This window comes from Cervus elaphus, chromosome 33 (assembly GCF_910594005.1).
Source record: "Cervus elaphus chromosome 33, mCerEla1.1, whole genome shotgun sequence".
NCBI classification, from domain to species: Eukaryota; Metazoa; Chordata; class Mammalia; order Artiodactyla; family Cervidae; genus Cervus; species Cervus elaphus.
Window position 1 is genome coordinate 28,008,662 of NC_057847.1, and position 15,346 is coordinate 28,024,007.

Consider the following 15,346-nt stretch of genomic DNA (forward strand, 5'->3'; position numbering starts at 1 on the left):
GATCAGGTTTCCCTCTTTCCCACTTTTACAGGAAATCATTTGACTTGGAAAGGGCTGTGGTGGAGTAACTGGAGAAGATGTAGTGGGCTCTAGCTTCTTCCTTGTGACTCTAAATACAAACTGCTAATTCCAACAGTCACTCACCAAGGGTGTGATTGCTAATTTAGATCTAAACATACGTCTTGACAGCCACATCTACACTGCTCTAGTTGTGATTTGATGTGTAGCATCAGAGTTTATTTACTTTAGCAAAGTGCTTTGGGAAAACATTATTGTCGTTGCCAGTGAGCTGGGATAGGAGAATGTATGCAAATATTTTCAAGGGGTGAGCCTGGAGATGGACCAAGTCACTTAATATCCTGCACATGGTTCATCGTTGATGGCTGACAGCCCTGTAACACACGATAGGCTCTCTTGAGGCCTTCCAGGAACAAAAGAATTAGCTTTGAAAGCAAGTTATTTCCAAATGTATTCAGTTGTTCTCACTGGAATGGAATAAATAGCAATACAGTTGTTTTGCTATTACCACCTGTTAAAAATGAACAAGTAGTCTGGATGTGTTCTTACAAAAATTCAGAAATATAGTGTAAGATGTAAAAGTACCCTCTTTACCCTACTTCTCCCTTCCCCTCCCTGCCCCAAAGGTAATCACTGCTCACAGGTTAGAATATAAAATTTTAGTCTGTTTTCATATATGTATATATATAAAAATTCATATACATTTTTATATTTTAAAAATAGAGTTATGCTGTGTATATGTTCTGTGACTTGCTTTTGTTCATTTGTTCACTTTTGAGATCTTTGCATGTCAGTTCATAAAGATTTATCTTAATTTTTAATAGCTGCATAGTATTCCAGTGTATGGGTTATGATACTTGTCATAAATATTCCCTTATTGACACTCATTTTTTTAACTATTGCAGGCAATGCTGTAGTGAACAGTAAACACCTTTCTACCCATGTTTTGTACATGTGCTAGTATTTCCTTAGGATGGATATTGGAATTAGTACTTCATGAGATATATGGGTTTTACAGTTTTTATATATATTGTCACATTGCTTCAAAAAGGCTTTACGAATTTACTTTCCTTCTGACAGTATAAGGAGAACTCTTATTTCTTTGCAACTTCAGCAAAAATGGATATTGTCAATCTTACATTTTAGGCAAGTCGTGATAGGTAATCAATGCTGTTTTAGTTTTCATTTTACTAATTACTAGTGAGGTCAAATGTCTTTTTGCATTTACTGACCATTGTGTATCTTTTTATTATTGTAGAGTATGCAGAAAGTCTATGAAAACATCTTCATGTGTTTGTATACACAGATATATACACATAGATTATTTTTTTAAGGAGATGGTCATAAACACCTATGTAACTACCCAGATGAAGAAAGAGAATATTTCTAACACCTCAGAAGTTCCTTCAGAGGATCCTTCTATCACAACTCCTGTTGTCCTCTTTAGCACCATCCTGGCTCTTCATTTCTTCTCATTTCTTTCTTTATAGTTTTACCACCCACATATACATTCTTAAACACACTTTTTGGTTCCTATTTTTGAAGTTTTTGTGAATCAAATTATACTGTACACTTTTAAGACTTGTTCCCTTTTCTAAACATTATAAGATTCATCCCTGTAATTTGCTATATAAGCTATAGTTTGCTTATTCCATTGTTTGAATATAATAATTCATTTTGCTGTTTTACTCTGAACATCTGCATCAGGGTTGTCTCTAATTTAGGGATATTACAAATGGTGTTGCTCTGGATATTTTGTATGTGTGTTTTGGAGTATTTTTTTTCTTTTTTTTTCAAATTTGGAGTATGCATTTTGAAAGTTTTCCCAGCTGGCTCAGTGGTAAAGAAGCAGCATGCCAGGCAGGAGACCTGGGTTGGATCCCTGGGTTGGGAAGAGCTCCTGGAGAAGGAAATGGCAACCTAATTCAGTATTCTTGCCTGGGAAATCCCATGGACAGAGGAGTTTGGTGGGATACAGTCGATGGGGTTGCACAAAGTCAGATATGACTTAGTGACTAAAAAGCAACTTCTGCATGCGTTTTTTAAAAGGAAATATACCTAAGAGCAGAGCTCCAGGGGTACTGGGTTTATTACAGTCAACTTAGCTAGATCATGCCAAACTATTTCCCAGAGATGTTCAGACTGATTTTCATCCCATCAAGAATGTATTGACACTTTAAGTTTTACTAATCTGTTGAGTGTATAATGTTATCTTGTGGTTTTAATTAGCATTTTCCTTACATCAAATGAGGCCGAACATGTTTCATCTGTTCATATATATTATCACATTGTTTTTCAGAAAAGACTTTACTAATTTACTTTCTGACTGATAGCATGGGAAAATGCCTCTAAGTTTATTGACTATTTGGATTTCATCTTTGGTGAGTGAAATATGTGTTCAAGTTTTTTGTCCATTTTTCTTAAGAATTTACAGAGGGTTCTTTATATATTCTGGATACTACTCCTTTATGAGTGGTATTGCAGAATCTTTTCTCAATTTGTGGCTTGTCTTTTTATACTATTTTGATTAACATTTTCATATGTTCAAATATATTAATTTTTGCTTATGAGTAGCATGTTTTATATTTCACTTAAAAACTCATTCTCTCTCCAGACTGTGAATATGCCTGATATTTTCTTCTTAAATGGTTTATAGTTTTGCCCCTTTCATTGAGGTTTCATCCTACTTGAAACTGTCTTTGACATGTGATAATTTTTTTTTTTTGTATCTTTATGTGGTTAATCTGTTGTCCTAGTACCATTTGTTGAAAAAATTTTCCTTTTTCCTACTGCTTTGAAGTGCCTTTTCAGTTATATATTAAGGGTTGATATATGAAAAGATTTATTTCTGGACTCTTAATTTTGTTTTATTGATTTCTCCTGTGTTGTATACACTCTCTTCAATACTCTGTCTTTAAAAAAAGTTTTAATATATGGTATAGCAAGTCCTTCCACCTTGCTGTTGTCCTTCAAGAGCTTGTGGCTCTTCTTGGTCAGTTGTTCTTCCATGTCCATTTTAAAAACAGCTTGTCAGTTTCCTCCCCAAAACTAAAAAAAACAAACAGGGTGGGCCTGATTTGATCATGATTCTGTGGGCCATTTGGAGAGAAATAGTGTCATTATATTGGGCCTTCTAATCCATGAACATGTTATATGTCTTAGTCTTAAGTCCTTTTAATGTCTTAATAAAATTTTGTAATCACCAAAGAGATCCTGAACATTGTATGTATAAATATATATATTCATTCCTATGTAAGTCATATATTTAGATGCTATATATATATACACACACATGTATACAGGCATATACACACATATATATATTTCTTAATGTCATTCTAAGTGTGCCTGAATGAGGTTTTGCCACTTTTTATTTAAAAAAAATTTTAAGTCTACAGAAAAGTTTGAAGAGGTAAAATGAACTTTTTTAATACCTTTCAACCAGGTTCACTTCTCTATTTGTTTTATCTTTACAAATACACATTTATTTTTGCTGAACCATTTTAAAGTATGTTGCAGACATGGTACTTCATCCCTAAATATCATCCCTAAATATTTCAGCATCTATATACTAAGAAAGAGGACATACTGCAACTGAACAATACCATTATCATGCATAAAAATTGACCAATAATTTCATAATATCATCTAAAATTCAGTCAAAATTCAGACTTCCCCACCAACTCCAGAAATGTCTTTTGCTTTTCCAATGCAGAATCTGATTGAGATTTATGCTTTATTCTAGGTTGCTGTGTACCTTTAGTCTTGAATTCTGCAGTCATCCCCGGCTTGTTTGTCCTTAACATTGTAAATTGTTTCTTATAGAATGTCCCACCTTTTATACCTGATTCTTTCCTCATGGTGTTGTCTAACTTTTTCCAGTGTGTAAACAGGAAGTTAGTTTAGTGGTGAAATTTTCTTTTAATAGCTCTACTAAGGTATTCTTTACAGAGCTGTGTAACTATCACCACAATCCAATTTTAATGTGTTTCCATCACCTCCCCCAGGGAAAATACTACTTTAATTTAAAAAATATCTACTTCACACATTCTCACCAACAATTTATTACTGTCTATCTTTAGTTATTCAATGGGTGTGAAGTGATACTACATTTTGGTTTTCATTTGCATTTCCCCAAGGACTGAAGATGTTGGGCATCTTTTCATGTGCTTGTAGATATTTGTGTTTAAGTCTTTAATCTCTTTTTAAGATGGGATTTGCCCTTCTATTATTGAATTGTAAGAGTTCTTTATACATATTTATAGGATATGAGTCCTATATAAGATTTGCAATTATTTTCTCCCAGTCTGTTTTCTTAATAGTCTTTTGAAACACACGAGTTTTACATTTTAGGTCCAATTTATTAATTTTTAAATTTTATGGATCATGCTTTTGGTATCATCTAAAAATTCTGTCTAAATCAAGACCATCAAGATTTTCTCTTGGTTTTTTTTTTTTGTTTTTTTTTTTTTACTTTACCTTTTGTTGTTGTTCAGTCGCAAAGTCATCTCCAACTCTGCAACCCCTCGGACTGCAGCACTCCAGACCTCCCTGTCTTTCCCCATCTCCTGGAGTTTGTCCAAGTTCATGTCCACTGAATCAGTGATGCCATCCAACCATCTCATCCTCTTGTCGCCTTCTTCTCCTTATGCTTTCAATCTTTCCCAGCATCAGGGTCTTTTCCAGCGAGTTGGCTGTTCGCATCAGGTGGCCAAAGTATTGGAGCTTCAGCTTCAGCATCAGTCCTTCCAATGAGTATTTATTTCTTACATTTAGACCTGTGACATATTTGGAGCTAATTTTTATGTATGGTGTCAAGGATCTAAATTTATCTTTTTGCATTTGGCTATCTAATTTTCAGCATCATTTGTTGGAGAGACTTGTCCTTTCCCCAATGAATTGTTTTGGGTGCTTTTGTCAAAAATGAATTGACTGTGCATATAAGGGTTCATTTCTGGATTCTCTGGTATCTTTACCTTCCTCCTAGTGGAAAGCTGTTCCTCTTCTATCTTAATAAGGAAGCTTCCTGTTTCTCACCATTTAGTATGATATTAGTGTACATTTTTTGTAGATTTTTTTTTTTTTCTATCATGGTGAGGAAGTTCCCCTCTCTTCCTAGTTTACTGAGAGTTTTTATCATGAATGTTTGATTTTGTTTAATGCTTTTTCTTTTTCAATGTGATCATATGATTTTTCTTTTTTAGCTTATTGATGTGGATTACATTGATTTTCAAATGTAATGTTGAACTAGTATTGCCTTGGATAAATCCCAATCTGTTGTGTTATATAATTCTTTTTATACATCATTAAATTTTATTTCCTAACATTTTATTGAGGATTTTTGCATCTATACTTAGGAGAGATACTGTTCTATAGTTTTCTTGTAGTGCTTTGTCTGGCCTAGTATTAGGTTATGCTGTCCTCAGAGAAGGAGTTAGGAAACTCCTTCTTGTATCCTCTGAAAGAGATTGAAGAGAGTTAGTAAAATTTCTTCCTTAAATGTTTGGTGGAATTCGCCAGTGAACCCTTCTGGGTGTGCTGCTTTCTTTTTTTGAGGGTTAATTATTATTGATTCAATTTCTTTGATATAATCCTATTCAGATGATCTGTCTCTTCTTTTGTGAGTTTTGGCAAATTGTGTCTTTTGGGAATTAGTCTGTTTCATCTAGGTGTTATCATTAAGTATGTGGGCAGAATTTTTCACATTATTTGCTTATTGTCCTTTTAATGTCCTTGAAATCTGTACTGATATTCCTTCTTTCATCTCTGTTATTAGTAATTAATAATTAGTCTCTTTCTTTCATAGCCTGGCTAGAAACTTGTCAATTTTATTGACCTTTATAAAGAAACAGTTTAAAAAAATTTTTTTAATTTTTTTCTATTAATTTCCTACTTTTAATTAATTCTGCTCCAGTTTTTATAATTTCTTTTTTGATGCTTGCTTCAGATTTAATTTGCTCTTTTTCTAGTTTTCTAAGATAGAAACCTAAATGATTATTTTTAGATCTTTTTCCTTTCTAATATGTTCACTCAATGCTATAAATTGCCCTCTGAACACTGCTTTGTTGCATCCCACAAATTTTGATAATTCAAAATATTTTAAAAATTTCTCTTGAGACTTCCTCTTTGGCCCTTATGTTACTTCAAGTATGTTAATTTCCACATATGGGATTTTCAGTTGCCTTTGTGTTATTGACTTCTAGTTTAATTACATCATGGTCTTAGAGGAGGCATTGCTGTTGTTCAGTTGCCCAGTCGTGGTCCCACTCTTTGCAACCCTCTGGTTGCGGCACACCTGGCTCCTCTGGCCTCCACTGTGTCCTGGAGTTTGCTCAAATTCATGTCCATTGAGTCAGTGTTGCTATCTAACCATCTGCTGCCCCCTTCTCGTTTTGCCTTCAGTCTTTCCCAGCATCAGGGTCTTTTCCAATGAGTCGGCTCTTCGTCTCAGGTGGCCAAAGTATTGGAGCTTCAGCTTTAATCCTTCCAATGAATATTCAGGGTTTATTTCCTTTAGAATTGACTGGTTTGATCTCCTTGCTGTCCAAGGGACTCTCAAGAGTCTTCTCCAGCACCACAACATGACTTCTATTGGTTAAAATTTATTTATATATCATAGCCCAGAATGTAGTCTATCTTGGTGAATACTCATTGTGAGCTTGAGAACAATGTGTATTCTGTTGCTGTTGGATGAAGGAATCTATGGGCTTCCCTGCTGACGCAGTGGTAAAGACTTTGCCTGCTAATGCAGGAGACACAGGAGACATGGATGGGTTTGATCTGTGGATCAGGATGATCTCCTGGAGTAGGAAATGGCAACCTGCTCCAGTATTCTTGCTTAGAAAATTCCATGGACAGACGAGCCTGGTGCACTACCATCCATGGGGTCACAAAGTATTGGACACAACTGAGTGAGTGATCATGCATGTTGAATTTTGTCAAAAGCTTTTTATATACATCTGTTGAGATGATTGTTCTTGTTGTGATGTATCATATTGATTGATTTACAGATACTGAACTGTCCCTGAATCTCTGGGATAAATCCCACTTGATCATGGGGTCTGATCCTTTTAATGTATTGTTGGATTCAGTTTGCTATTTTGTTGCAGATTTTTGCATCTATGTACATCAGTGATATTGGCCTGTAATTTTCCTTTTTCTTTTTTTGTGGTATTTTTGTCTGGTTTTGGTATTAGGGGGATGCTGGACTCAGAATGAGTTCATAAGTGTTCTTCCTCAGCAGTTTTTTGAGCATAGTTTGAGGATCGGTGTTAACTCTTCTCGAAATGTTTGGTATTATTTACCCGTGGATGTTTGGTATTATTTACCTGTGAAGCAGATCTGGTCCTTGACTTTCTAAAAATATTATTTATTTGGCTGCACCAGGTCTTAGTTGCAACATGAGGAATCTCTAGTTGTGGCATGTGGAATATAGTTCCCTGACCAGGAATCAAACCAGGGTCCCCCACACTGTGAGCGCAGTCTCAGCCACTAGACCACCAGGGAAGCCCCTGGTCCTCAACTTCTGTTTGTTGGGAGTTTTTTTGTTGTTATTTAATTACTGATTCAAATTCATTACTAGTAATTGGTCTCTTCATATTTCTTCTTGCTTCAGTCTTGAGAGCTTGTACATTTCTAGGTTGTCCACTTTATTGGCTTTTAATTGTTCATAGTAATTTCTTATCTTTTGTATTATATGGTGTTGGTTGTAACATCTCCTTTTTTATATCTTATTTTTTTATTTGTTTTGCCCCTGTCTCTTTTTTTCTTGAGGGGTCTGGCTAAAGTTTTTATCAGTTTTATCTTTTCAAAGATACCAGCTCTACTTTCATTGATCTTTATTTTTTAAATCTCTTATTTCTTTAATATCTGCTCTGATCTTTATGATTTCCTTCCATTAATTTTGGGTTTTGTTCTTCTTTTTTTGGTTCCTGTAAGTGTAAGGTTAGGTTGTTTATTTAAGATAAGCTTATATTGCTATAAACTTTCCTCTTAGAACTGTATTTGTTGTGCCCCTTAGGTTTTGGATCATTGTGTTTTCTTTTTCATTTCTCTTCAAGTATTTTTTAATTTCTTCTTTGATATCCTTAGTGATCCATTGGTTGGTTAGTTGCATATTGTTTAGCTTCCAGATGTTTGTGTTTTTAGCAGTGTTTTGTCCTCATAGTTTTCTAGTCTCATAGCATTGTGGTTGGAAAGGATGCTTAATATGATTTCAATTTTTTTAAGTTTACTGAGGCTTGTTTTATGGCCTAGCATGGAATCAATCTATTCTGGAGAATATTCTGTGAGCACTTTAACATGTAATTTGTTGCTTTGGGATGGAATGTTCCCTCTCCCTACATATTATATAATCTATTAAGTCCATCTAGTCTAATATGTCATTTAAGGCCAGTGTTTCTGTTATTGATTTTCTGTCTGGATTACCTGTCCATTGATGTAAGTGGAGCATTAAATTCCCTACTATTATTCTATTATTATCAGTTTCTCCCTTTATGTCTGGTTAAGTGTAAAGTGAAGTTGCTCAGTCGTCTCCAACTCTTTGCGACCTCGTGGACGGTAGCCTACCAGGCTCCTCCGTCCCTGGGATTCTCCAGGCAAGAATACTGGAGTGGGTTGCCATTTCCTTCTCCAGGGGATCTTCCCAACCCAGGGATCAAACTTGTATCTCCTGCATTGCAGGCAGATGCTTTACCCTCTGAGCCACCAGGGAATGTTTGCTTTATGTATTTAGATGATCCTATTTTGGTTGCATATATATTTACAATTGTTATGTACTCTTCTTGGATTGATCCCTTGATCTGTGTCCCCAGGGTAAGCTTCAGTTGCCACCTTCCTCTTCAAGACTCTCCAAGATCAACAAGTAGGTCTGAACCAGGCTCCTTTCATATGACTGCTTCTGCTCTGTATTCTGGTGTGTGTGAGATTATGTGCGTGCCCTTTAAGAATGGAGTGTATTTCCACAGCCTTATGGTTCTCCTGAAAGTAAAGCCCCCCTAGCCTTCAAAACCAAATGTTCTGGACTTTTGTCTTCCTGGTGCAGACCCTGTGGGCTGGGGGATTTCATGTGGGCCTCAGATCCTTGCTGAGGAAGAATTCTGTAATTGGAATTCTTCTCCTGTTTCTGGGTCACGCACCTGGGAGTGTGTGTCCTGGGTATACCACAACTCTACCCTTCCTGTCGTGTAGTTCCTTCTTTTTAGTTGTAGATCTTTTCTTGTAGGTTCTGGCCCTTTTCACTGACAGTTGTTCTATAAATGGTTGTAATTTTGGTGTGAACCATGAAAGGAGGTGAGCTCAGAGTCTTTCTATTTCAACATTTTGAAACTCCTTCTCCCTTAACTTTTGAAGGATAATTTCACAGGCAATAGAATTCTAGGTTGGTGGGTTCTTTTTTCTGTCAACACTTTAAATATTTCATTCATCTCCCCTCTTGCTTTCATGGTTTCTGCAGATAAATTGAATTTTATTTCCTCTGGCTTCTTTCAGGATTTTTTTTAATCTTTGATCTGTAGTTTCAATACTGTGTATCTCAGTGTAGGTTTTTTTGTTTGTTTGTTTTTGTTTAGCATTTATCTCTAAGCTTACCAGATATGTGGTTTTGGTGTCTGACATAAATTTGGGGAAAATTCTCATTGTTTCAAATATTTGTTTTGTCCCTTTCTTCTCCTTCTGGTATTCCCGTTACACATATGTTACACCTTCTGCAGTTGTCCTGCAGTTCTTAGATATTCTGGGGGTTTTGTTTGTTTACAGTCTTTTTTCTCTGTTTTTCGGTTTTAGAGATTTCTAATGAGATACCCTCAAGATCAGAGATTCTTTTCTCAGCCATGTCTAGTCTACTCATAAGTCCATCAAAGGCATTATTCATTTGTTGCAGTGTTTTTATCTCTAGCATTTCTTTTGATTCTTAGAATTCCCGTCTCTGCTAAGTTGTCCACTTGTTCTTCCATGCTGCCTCAATAGAATCCTTAACATTTCATAGTTTTATCTCAGCCTGATAATTCCAACATCCCTCCACATCTGCCATATGACACATGTGCCATATTACATAATTTTGATATTGCTGTCTCTTCCAGCTGTGTGTCTTAAGTTTCAGTATGCATGTAATTTTTTCCTGACAAATGAGCATGACAAACCAAGTAAAAGGAATTAATATAAATAGGCCTTTGGTGATGTGGTGAGGTGTGAGGGGAGACGTGTATATGCCTGTGATTAGAGCTCAGCCTTTCAGTGAGCCTTGCCTCTGGATGGGCTTCCCTGGTAACTCAGATGGTAAAGAATCCACCTGCAATGCAGGAGACCTAGGTCCAATCCCTGGGTTGGGAAGATCCCCTAGTGTTGAAGACTCTTGAGAGTCCCTTGGACAGCAAGGAGATCAAACCAGTCAATCCTAAAGGAAATCAGTTCTGAATATTCATTGGAAGGACTGATGCTGAAGCTGAAGCTCAAATACTTTGGCCACCTGATGTGAAGAAGTGACTCATTGGAAAAGACCCTGATGCTGGGAAAGATTGAAGGCAGGAGAAGGGGATGTCAAGAGGATGAGATGGTTGGATGGCATCACTGACTTGATGGACAGGGAGTTTGAGCCAACCTCCAGGAGTTGGTAACGGACAGGGAAGCCTGGCATGCTGCAGTCCATGGAGTCACAAACAGTCTTAGTGATGCCTCTGGACTGTGAATTAGATGTGTTTCTCAGTTCCCCGGTCCACCACGGGGACACGATGGCTAGAGTGGGAGTTGGGTACTTCTGTCCTCCCAGGTCAGTTTGGCTTTGTTCAAATAGTTTATCTGAGGGTAGACTTTTAAGCAAAATGCTCTCATGTATTTCAGAATAGTTCCTTTCCTCTTCCTGGAAACATACTGGAATTATTTTCATATATTCGCTGTGAGGAACTGGTAGACACTGAGGAGGTAAAACACAAGTGTCCCCATCCTACCTGCTGCATGATTGGGTTCCCCTGGTGTTTTAACTTAAGAGTTATCCACACTGACCCTCCAATGATTTGTCTGTTATTGTTCAGGTTTCCTTACTCTGGGAATTCGTTTCTGAAGAGGTTACTGCTACAATATGTTGTGATCTTCTGTATGTGCCTGTCAGTCTAATTCTGGAGACAGTGCTTTGCCCTGTGACCTTACTTCCCTGATAGATCTAGGAGGGGTTATTTTCAGTTAGCTTTTTACCTCCTTTTATGAGGGACTAGCAGTGTATAAGCTGCTCACATGCAGGACTGGAAACTGGAAGTCTAGGATTCTTGGTTCAAAGTAAGTTCCTTTCTCGTACATTATTGTCAAAGAGAAGCCTGAAGACAGTAGTAGTAACTTGTACATAACATGTTTTTTGGCAGCTAGCAGCTTTTAGGACTTGTTAATCATGGTTATTTTGAAATTTTGCCTTTTAAAAATTCATCTGGTTCTGTGCAGTATAGGGATGAACCCTTTTATCCTAAGACTTTTCAGACAACCCCCATGCCTAAATCTGCTCTACTCTGTCTCTCTACATACTTTTATCTCCTGTCTAGTTATATATTGGAATATTTGAAACTATATCTTTTAGCTTTCCTTGATATTTTCTCCATCTATACTTCTAGGTTGAGTAATGAGAGTCTTGGCTTATGGTCATCCTGCTCACAGCTTTGTTCTTAAGCTCTACCCCTCTACTATTTAGTCTTTATTTAATGCCTATGATATCTTCTTCTCTGCCCTTGGGATATGGAATCACTTATCTTCTTCCTTTTGTGGATTTTTTTTTCAAGTTTTTCTTTAGGGCTTTCTTGAAGTATTTTGGTGATTCATAGTTGTAATTTACTTAGTTGCTCATTTAGTTGCTGATTGAGAGCCTCTTTTTGTGGATGTTGTTCTGTTTATCAGAGCCATGGGATAGGTGGGTTGTGCTTCCAGGCAAGGATATATCAGTAGTTGGATTCCGGATATAGGCTTTTTTTCCTCTTGAGGGTAAGCAAGTATGAGACAGTGCCCTGCTTCTCCAGTTCCAGTGGCTTCCCCACTGTTAGGGTATAGGCTGGGTGTAGACACCCCATCAATACCCAACTTGGCCCATGGCTGGGGGATGGGACTGGTCTAGCTATTCTCAGTCAGCTCCCTAATGAACCACCCTGCCCAGTATCCATGGGCACTCTCCCACTTTTTGTATCTATTGATTCTGGGCTCCAGCCCATTCCTCTATCTGTTTAGTGTTGTGATTTTCTCTCATTTTATTTGCCTATAGCCTTAATCCCATCTGTTCTCTTTTTTAGCATTCCTCACAATTTCAGTTCCATTGCTAGCCCTCTCATTTTCACTGCTATAGCATATTTCTTATTTTTCTTCTCTAGCACCTTACGGAATTTAGGGTTGAGAGGGTAGATGCTTCTGTTCCACCTGCCACCTTCATCCAGGCTCACTACTACCATGTTAATTTATTAACAACTAATTTTTGTAGTGCTCCTTTTGTTCCAGTTAATTTTCTTGAAAAGAACTAGTACTGCAGTGGCTCCTGAGCTGGTCCTATAGTTACAAAATGTGCTGTACTATTAGCCATTCACAGAAAGTATTATGTACAAGGAATTATTGAAATACCAGCTCTTTTCTCTGCTTCCTAGTATGCACAACTTTGTGATGAACCTACAGATACTCAAAAGCACATCCTAGTAGTGAATACTCTTAGGGGTCACAAAACAGTATTCAGTAATAACCTATTTTATTTGCACTGAAACAGACAATAGATCTTAAAAACTACTCAGTTGGTCAGCATCACGGTGGGGTAAGACATTCCTTTTTGTCCCTCCCTTTTAAACAATGAATTAGACATCCTTCCACAAACAATAGCACTACTGTGAAAACAAGAACCATATGTCAGGGGACCCAGGAGGAGTCTCCCCAACTGTTAATGCAGTAACAGGCTGTGGAACAAGCAAAACTCTCACAAACCCTTTTTTCCCAGTCAAAAAAAACCCTGCAGAGTGCTGACCTTCGCAGATACAATGTTAGCAGAAAACCTGTAGAAATTCTGACTTCCAAAGGAGAGATTCCAGCCCACCATCAGAAAAGGAAAATCAAACAACCTCCCCCACCAAGTTTGGATGACTGTTAAGAGGAACTTTCCCTTTGCTGTTTCCCCACCTCCAAGCAACACTGCAAGGGGCTGAACTATCCAGTGGTGGCAACCTCTGTTGGAAAAAAGGGGAGTTGTGAGTGTGCCCCCAGCTACCCCAGTAATGTAGGACACAGTTGGAGAAACCAGTTTCTCTCCAGCAGTACCCAAAGCACTGAGGCAGGACCTCTATGACTAGGGGGTTATCAGGAAAGAGGCTGATAAGAATATCAAAAGGCATTACAGGAATGCAGTTTCTGCTGACAGTGTTCAAGACTTTAGCAGGAAGCCTACTCAATCCCCAGGGAATGCCTCACCCAAGGATCACCCTACTGGACTCACAGGCATCCCTAATGCCCTTGGTGCTAGACTCCTGTCTCCCCTACTCTGTGGTCAGGTCCTTATGCACTTTTGGGGTGCAGCTGCGAGAATAAGCCCAATGAACACTCTCAGAAAAATACACCAGGTTTGGTGGGCAAGAGAGCAACCACAAACTGGAGCTATAGCGCCATCTTCTGGAAAGCAAGAGATTTCCTGCGGCCAGTCAGCAGAGTGGTAGGAACCAGAGAAGACTTAAAAGCTTAAGAATTCTGCCACAAGAGGGAGCAAAAAGAGTGCAGTAGGTATTCCTATATACAAAGGCAAAGAAATCTCCATATATAACAGCCACAAAGAACAGTATACCCCATCTGAAGCCAACCAGTAAAGATTTAATTAAGACGTCAGGTATTTCGGATGTGAAAGCAGCAATGCCAGACTACAAAGAACAAGGAAAATCAAGTAATCACGTCATCACCAAAAGAATAATTTTCCAATAACTGAGCTCATAGGTATGGCATTCTGTGATCTAGCTGATAATTCAGAACAACTATTTTGAAGAAATTCAATGAATTACAAAAAAAAACTTTAAGATAATTCAATTTTATCAGGGAAAAATGTACATGAACAAGATGAGATGTTTACCCAAGGAATAGATATTATAAAAAATAATTCTGGAGCTGAAGAAACTCAATGAAGGAAATGAAAAATGTGATAGAGAGCATCTATAGCACAGTGAAGCAAATGGAAGACAGGATACATGACCTGGAAGACAGGAATTTTGAAATAAGAGCAGAAAAAAGAAAAATGAGTGAAAAAGAGTAAAGAAAGTGAATGTTATCTATGAGATTCCATCTAAAGAACAAATGTATGAATAATCAGTGTTCCAGAAAGAGTAGAGAGGGAGAAGGGGGCAGAAAATTTATTCAAAGAAATAACAGCTGAACAGAAACCTGAGGAGAGATTTGGATATCCAAATTCTTGAAGATAACAGGTCAACCTGTGAACTCAATGCAAAAAGACCTCCTTTAAGACACATTATAATGAAACTGTCAAAAAAATCAGAGAATTTTGAAAGCAGTCAGAAAAAAAAGATTATATAACTTACAAAGGAACCACCATTAGGCTATAAGCAAATTTCTCAGCAGAAACCCTACAGGTCAGAAGAGAGTGGAATAACATATTCAAAGTGTTCATTGAAAGAACAAACTGCCAGCCAGGAATACTGTATCTGACAAACTTACCGTGAGATATGAAGGAGAAATACTTTCCCAGAAAAACAAAAGCTGAGGGAATCCACTAGACTTGCTTTGCAAGAAACACTGAAAGGAGTTCTTTGAAGCTGGAATGAAAAGATGCTAGTCAGTGACATGAAAATGGGAAAGTATACAACACACTGATAAAAGGTATGAATATAAAATCAATATACAGAATCAGTTGCATTTATATTTGCATGCATGCATGCTCAGTCACGTCTGACTCTGTGACCCCATGGATTGTAGCCTGCCAGGCTCCTCTGTCCATAGAATTTTCAGCCAAGAATACTGGAGTGGGTTGCCATTTCCTTCTCCAGGGGATCCTCTCAACCCAGGAATCAAACCTGCATCTCCTGCACTGGCAGGCAGATTCTTTACCACTGAGCCACCTGGGAAGCCCCACATTTATATAATACCAATAACAAAATATCTGAAAAGAAAAAAAAACTACCCCATTTACAATGGCATCAAAACAATAAGACATTTAGGAATAAATTTAGTCAAGGAAGTGAAACATCTGTACAATGAAAACTATGAGACTTTGATGAAAAAAACTGAAGAAGTCACAAACAAATGGAAAGATATCCTGTGTTCACAAACTGGAAGAATTAATATTGCTAAAATGTCCATATTACCTAAAGCCATCTATAGAGTCAAT